The sequence below is a fragment of the Mustela nivalis genome (assembly GCF_964662115.1).
Source record: "Mustela nivalis genome assembly, chromosome: 5".
NCBI lineage: Eukaryota > Metazoa > Chordata > Mammalia > Carnivora > Mustelidae > Mustela > Mustela nivalis.
Window position 1 is genome coordinate 111,652,533 of NC_139024.1, and position 6,898 is coordinate 111,659,430.

The following is a 6,898-nucleotide window of genomic DNA, read 5'->3' on the forward strand; positions in this document are numbered from 1 at the left end:
AAGGAAGCTCTTTCTACCTTCCAAGAATGTGCATTGTTTAGAAAGTACAGGGTTGTTATGAACACTAGTTTCTAAAGTCAGATAGTAAGAAGAAAAATTGGCCTTAGGAATCTATTTATCCTGGCTTCTCATTCAGAGCTTTTTTTCACAAAACTTTAGTAGAAATACTTGATTATGAATTGATCTAAAGGAAACTGACTTGGCAGCTGTAAGGGAAGTCCTAATTTAAACCAGAGGGACAAGAACAAATGACATCATAGGAAGTTATGAAACCTAACTCAGTAGAGAGACAGGCAGAGTTGCTGACCACAACCTAAGACAATTTATTCTTCAGTAAAAAAAGTCTTATGACCCACCAGTGGAGTACTTCCCCCTTTTTCCCCTCATTTCCCCTCCTAGATTCTAGAGTTTGCAGATGGCCCAGATACACACCATTACCTCAGAAGGGAAATGTTTTAATGCTATTATCCCATTTTTAAATCAACAAAATTAAAGAATCTACAATAAGTCAAAATATCTACAAAAATATCTACAAAAAACCCTACAAAAACAAAAATCTCAGTGGTTCTATAATTACCTCTAATTCTAGAGAGTCACTTCCCCCCACAAAAAATAGAACATTATTTTGAAGTGACAAAAACATTGCACTTATAATTAAGCAATGGATTCTTCTTTCTTATCAAAGGCAGAACTTCTGTAGAGATTTTATTTGTACTTTATACATAATATCCACCACTTTATGATATCATCATTCCCTTTTAATGCCATATTAGCTGAATATCTATACCAAGATAGGATATGTATGAAAGCCAAATAAATTTGGGGATTCACAGACTGACATTTAACTCGGGCTCGCCAGCCACAAAAGTAAAGGCTTATAGTGGAATGTGCCTGGTCTACTGATGTGCATAGAGTTCTCAGTCTAAAGTCTTATTAGAGAGACCACTGAGGAAAATCATCCTATTCATATAATAGCAGAAAATGTTCTAGTGATCCAAACCTTCTTAAAGCATGACTTGACAGCCTAAGATAAGGAGACATGTGAGAAATAATCTGAGCTATAAACTATTTTCAATTTATATATAATAAATTCAAGCACTGTAATAACCTTATGAAACATACTTTATTGATCCCATTTTATGGAAGAAGAAATGAAGGCACAGTCTCATTCACAGGCCTAGCCTCACACACAGGGAACAGTCTGCTCATTCTATAGCACCCCCTGCATGAATTCCTTGGGCCCACCTGGCTAGAATAGCTTCAGCAATTCTAAGCGAAAAAAAATTCAGAGTGGAATTCAACCTTCTCAGCTTCAAAACAAAAAGCAGGAAGCTACTTGAACTGAGAAGCCAAGGATCATGCCTAAAGCAGAAAACTTTCAAGATCAAATTATTAGCAGAAAAAGATAAACACAGTCTTTTCTACAACAAAAAAAGCCAAAAAACCAAAAAACAAAATACTTCATTACTGAGCATAGTGTAGTGGAAGAAATGGAAAATAAATTATTGGCAAGAAAGAGGAAGTACAAAATCCAGCAACAATTGGCCAAAATACATAATGATGCAGAGACTCCAGCATTAGCTAAAGGAAGTTACACCTAATTTTATTTAAAGTCTCAGAGAAATGGAAGCAGTTGAAAATGCCATGAACACATTTAAATAAGAGAAGTTGTTATATGAAGAGCTTGTTAAAAAATAGAAAATAATTAATGAATTGAGTGCCATATCCAGAAAAACCAACACCTGGGCTATGGGTCACTCAGAAACAGAATTTTCACAGCAACGTCAAGCAAATTTCCTATGGACAAAGCATCATCACACGTTCTTCCAAGAGAACTATAGTTTCTGAAAAATTCTTTCAGCAAACAGAAAGATGACAAGTGCACTGGACTATGACAGTTACTAGAACTTTGTAACAGTAAGGAACAAACATAAAGAGAAGCCTACATTTATGGGAGAAATTCTAGAACACTACCCTGGAAGAACACAAGATAAAGTGCAACAACATGAAAAATGCTAGAAAAATTTCTGACTCTAGGAGAAAGGAAAAAAAAGAAGTCCATTAAGACTTGGAAAACCAAGGGGGCGCCTGGGTGGCTCAGTGGGTTAAAGCCTCTGCCTTGGGCTCAGGTCATGATCTTAAGATCCTGGGATGGAGCCCTGAATAGGGCTGCCTGCTCAATGAGAAGTCTGTTTCTCCCGCCCTCTCTGTCCCTCCCCCTGCTTGTGCTAGCTCTCTCTCTCTCTCAAATATATAAAATCTTAAAAAAAAAAAAAATTGGAAAACCAGGGGCATATCTGGGTGGCTCAGTTAAACACATGCTTTCGGCTCAGGTTATGATCCCAGAGTCCTGGGAATGAGCCCAACATTGGGCTCCCTGCTCAGCAGGAAGCCTGCTTCTCCCTCTCTCACTCTTCCTGCTTGCATTCCCTCTCTCACTGCTTCTCTCTCTGTGTCAAATAAATAAAATCTTAAAAAATAAAAAAGGAATTGGAAAACTAAAAACAAAAATTTGGGGATTTTCAAGTTAAAGACAGGATATACTTATGCTTCTTCATAATAAACAAGATGATGAAAGTAAAAAGAGGAACAAAGAAGAAAATTGCCAATTGAAGTTTGCAAAAATACCCAGAAAAGTATACAAGTATCAATGAAGTATTTCTTATATTTTAAAAACTTAAAAGAAAGAGAAAAACGTAGCAGAAGGAGCATGGATGCTAATCTAAAGTAAAGTTACTATTAGAAAGTTATGCCCAGGAGAAATAAGCATAGGAAGAACTTTTGAGGCTTAAAAGGGCAAAGGCAAAACAGTTGTGATGAAATTTCCAAGTATTAAGAAAGAGATTTGCATAACCTTGGATCAATAATTCTAGATAGGCAAAGGAAGAGAAGGCAGAAAACCAAAGAAGACCAAAAAATTAAGACTGAAAATGTTGCAGAACTAGGACTAGACCCTGGCTAAACAAACAAACAAACAAACAAAAAACCCAGAGGCACTTGGAGACCTTGGAGGAATGGAGGTTTATTTCACACTGGTGGGCCCAGAAGAGAGTAATCTCTCTGGGTCTGAGCCCCAGACACAAAGGGGGTAGTTTATACACCTTTACTTCCTTATCTTTGCTACTCTTGCGGTTGTGACAGGTGGGGCTAGGGGAAAGCCTGAAAGGGGGCCAGGACTGGGATTCCCCTGCATTGGTCAGCCACCTCAGAACACAGATTTTCCTTATCAAAAACATGCTAGGAGAGATACCCCTAAGCTTTCCAAAATTATCAACATTTGGAAAGAATGGATCGAAGATATAGGTCCACATTCTGGGCCATTTCTGCATATTCCCCACTGGGCTCTTCCAATTTAGAGAGGAGGACAATAGAGAACATGAGATAATGAACTTGGTATACAGTTGATGAGAATGTTAAGAAATTCAATTATTCTGAGAAATACTGTGACAAAACATCTTTAAATAACACTAACCTCATCAGTTAATTATTAATTGTATTATATGGGAGTTGATAGGTATGAGGTTGCATACTGACATTGCTGTGAATACTTTCTATTTATATTAAGGAAATATTTAGTTGATATGTTGGTCTATGGTGTAAAAGCTATTGAAATAAATTTACAGTACAAACATTACTTCATTTAATGCACAGCATATTGAGAAGATTTTTTGTTTCTTTATGGAATAACAGAAGTAATTGGAAAAATTTCAAAGTGGTATTTTTTTAAACCAAAAATCTGTAACTTTTAGAACCTGGAGGTAATTTGGCTTGAGTAAATGTAAAATTTTCTTTTAAGAGTTATAAGTTCATACTGCTAAGTTTAACAAACTGATAGCATGATAATTGCTGCATTTTTTGTATGATAAACATTTTGTATTTGTTTGAAGCAAAGGGGGAAGAAAAGGAAAGGAAAAGAAAATGAAAAAGAAAAGAAACTAAAACATCATGTTCCCAAAGGGCACGATATCCTTACACAGCTGGCATTCAGCCCCAGGCTGTGTGGTCCTAGAGTCCATCCTCTTAACTACACAGACCACCACAGGTAGCAGAAAATTTTAAATAGCTAATATTCTATCTAAATATCTAAGGGATACAGAGAAAGTGTTACAACCTTAAAACAAGAACAGGATCCTCTGAGGGAGGGATAAACAGAAATCCAGAAAGAGCTCCCAGGCATAGAAAATGTGAAGAAGGGGGCACCTGGGTGGCTCAGTGGGTTAAAGCCTCTGCCTTCCCCTCGGGTCATGATCTCGGGGTCCTGGGATCGAGTCCCACATCGGGCTCTCTGCTCGGCGGGGAGCCTGCTTCTCCCTCTCTACCTGCCTCTCTGTCTACTTGTGATCTCTGTCTGTCAAACAAACAAACAAACAAATAAAAATAAAAGAAAAGAAAATGTGAAGAAGTTGAGAGGTGCCTGGGTGGCTCAGTGGGTTAAAGCCTCTGCCTTCCCCTCGGGTCATGATCTCGGGGTCTTGGGATCAAGTCCCACATCGGGGAGCCTGCTTCCCCCTCTTTCTCTCTGCCTGCTTCTCTACCTACTTGTGATCTCTGTCTGTCAAATAAATAAAATCTTTTTAAAAATGTGAGTAAGTTGAATAAAACAATAAAAGGACCAGAAAACACTTTCTCGGAGCCACCACAATAGTAGTTCCAGGGGATTCGGTTTATGGAAGCTCCCAGATCTGCAGTGACTGAACCTAGCAGTCGCTGGAGCGGTTCCCGGTTCCCATGGTTATGGGGTCAAGTTGTTGCTGCTGCTGCTGCTGCTGCTGCTGCTGCTGCTGCTGCTGCTGCTGCTGCTGCTGCTGCTGCTGCTACAAAAGGGTTTGTGGTGACGGCTACGTGTGGTCCCTCGGGCAACCGAGGGACACAACCTAACAGCACCTTTGCCTGCGGCGCCTGCGGCATCTTTTGCCTCCTACTCTGGGGACTCCTTGTCGTTGCTGAGAACTTGTTGGCACCAGACACTACACAACGTGCAATTACGGAGGAGTTACCCCGTGGAATGATCCTTGACCGAAAGGAGACGGGACCAGACCAATACTCTCTTGCCCCCGGAGGGACTGTGTGGAGAGGCGCAGCTTTCCCGACGCGACGCCGCAGGACCCAGCGCCCAGCTTTTCACGAAGCTGTGGTGGCCTCCTCCCTAACGCTCTTTCCTCTCCTGCTTCATACCCATTTTCTCTCTCTGCTGGTTCTCCGGCACTGCACTCCCCAGGAGTAAGGATTTTACCTCACGTGCTGTCTTCTAGAAGGTCCGGTCCACGGCGATCGTCTTGGAGAAGGGTCGAATCAGCCCTGAGGCGCTCCCGCCAGGACCACGCGTCCCAGAGGAAGCCTCTTCTCGCGGGATCTCGGCCGTTTTGAGGCAGGCCCGGGAGCCCTGGGATGAGAAACACCCGAGGGCCCCGGTACCGGGCTTCTCTGTAAGGGACCTGGCTCAGGCTACCTGTCCTCCAAACCCCAGTGCTCAGGCAAGCCAGGCTCCTCTTGCCCCTTCAGAGTCACAGGGCAGCCGGCCTGGCCCCAGGGCCTAGCCAGGTGTGGGAATGGGCTCTGGCCCAAATGCTGTGCAGGAGCCAACCACTGAGGCCAGCTGCAGGGTGGGAACTGTGCATATGTGGACTGGAAATCTACAGACTTCGAGGAAGGCTCACCAAATGCCCAGAAAATGAATGAAAAAGACCATTTCTTAGACAAGTCAGCACGAGATGCTCAGCAACAAATAGACAAAAGCAGCAAATAAAAGATTATAAAAGTTTCAACTGAAAAAAATACCTATCATTTACAAAGGAACAGGAATCAGTCTGGCATGAGTACCGTTGGAGTCTAGAAAACAGAGGAGCGATGTCTTCAAAGATTATGATCGCCAAATTCCCGGCCAGGGTGAAAGTAAAACAAAAAATTTAGACATGCAAAGAATTAGATCATTTACCCCATTCACATCTTTTTAAAAGAAGTTACCCAATGGGGCGCCTGGGTGGCTCAGTGGGTTAAAGCCTCTGCCTTCGGCTCAGGTCGTGATCCCAGGGTCCTGGGATCGAGCCCCACATCGGGCTCTCTGCTCTGCGGGGAGCCTGCTTCCTCCTCTCTCTCTGCCTACCTCTCTGCCTACCTGTGATCTCTGTCTGTCAAATAAATAAATAAAATCTTTAAAAAAAAAAAAAAAGAAAGAAAAAAAAGAAGTTACCCAAGACTATACTCCAGGAAAAGAGGCATGCATATTCAAGGAAAAGGAAGACAGTCTGAGGAGAGAGTGATTTCCACGTGGAAGGGCAAAAAAGAGAAGTTCTAGGATCATAGGCAAGCAGACAACTAAAAGCAAAACCAGTCAGATTGGAACAGGAGAATGGAAGTCTAGGTAAAAAGGGGAGCTCCGTGGGTTAGTATGATGTAGAGTTTGAAAATGTCAAGGTCAAGGCAAATGCTATAAGAAATCAAGAAAGCAATTTGAAATTTCAGGCAAAATACACAAGATAGACATTACCTAAAAATGAAGGAAATTATAATGTTACATAATTTTAAGTAATTGGCTAGTATAAGAAAAGAATCCATTTGACTCTGATGCTTGGGGTTGACCAGCAGTGGCATAGAGTCATGAAATCAGGGAAGGAAGTGTAATTCTAGCCCACTATTTGGCAACATTATAACATCCTTCAGAGTGCACAATATTTACAGAGTACTAAAAATAGAATGCTGCTTGTTGGTTTCCATCCTTTAGCATGAGTCTATATTTAAAGCAAGCATAGAAGGATACAATGTAATGATAAAGTCCAGGTGTAGTTGATACAAGATAGGAGGTGGAAGGAGAGGGAGGAAAGGAGTGTTCAGGTTCTTATCTTATGGAATGGGGAAATAAATACTGTTGAAGGTGGATGGAAAATTCAGCCACGAGAAT

General features: G+C 41.3%; 1 long non-coding RNA gene across 1 annotated transcript; it reads right to left on the bottom strand.

Annotated features, from left to right (window-relative positions):
• Positions 1-5,794: 5,794 nt before the first annotated feature.
• Positions 5,795-6,270, bottom strand: LOC309865123. Its single transcript, XR_014311969.1, has 3 exons — positions 6,203-6,270; positions 5,936-5,976; positions 5,795-5,829 (listed from the first exon to the last, which is right to left on the bottom strand). It is a non-coding gene; the product is annotated as an uncharacterized lncRNA (long non-coding RNA).
• Between the last annotated feature and the right edge of the window lie 628 nt (positions 6,271-6,898).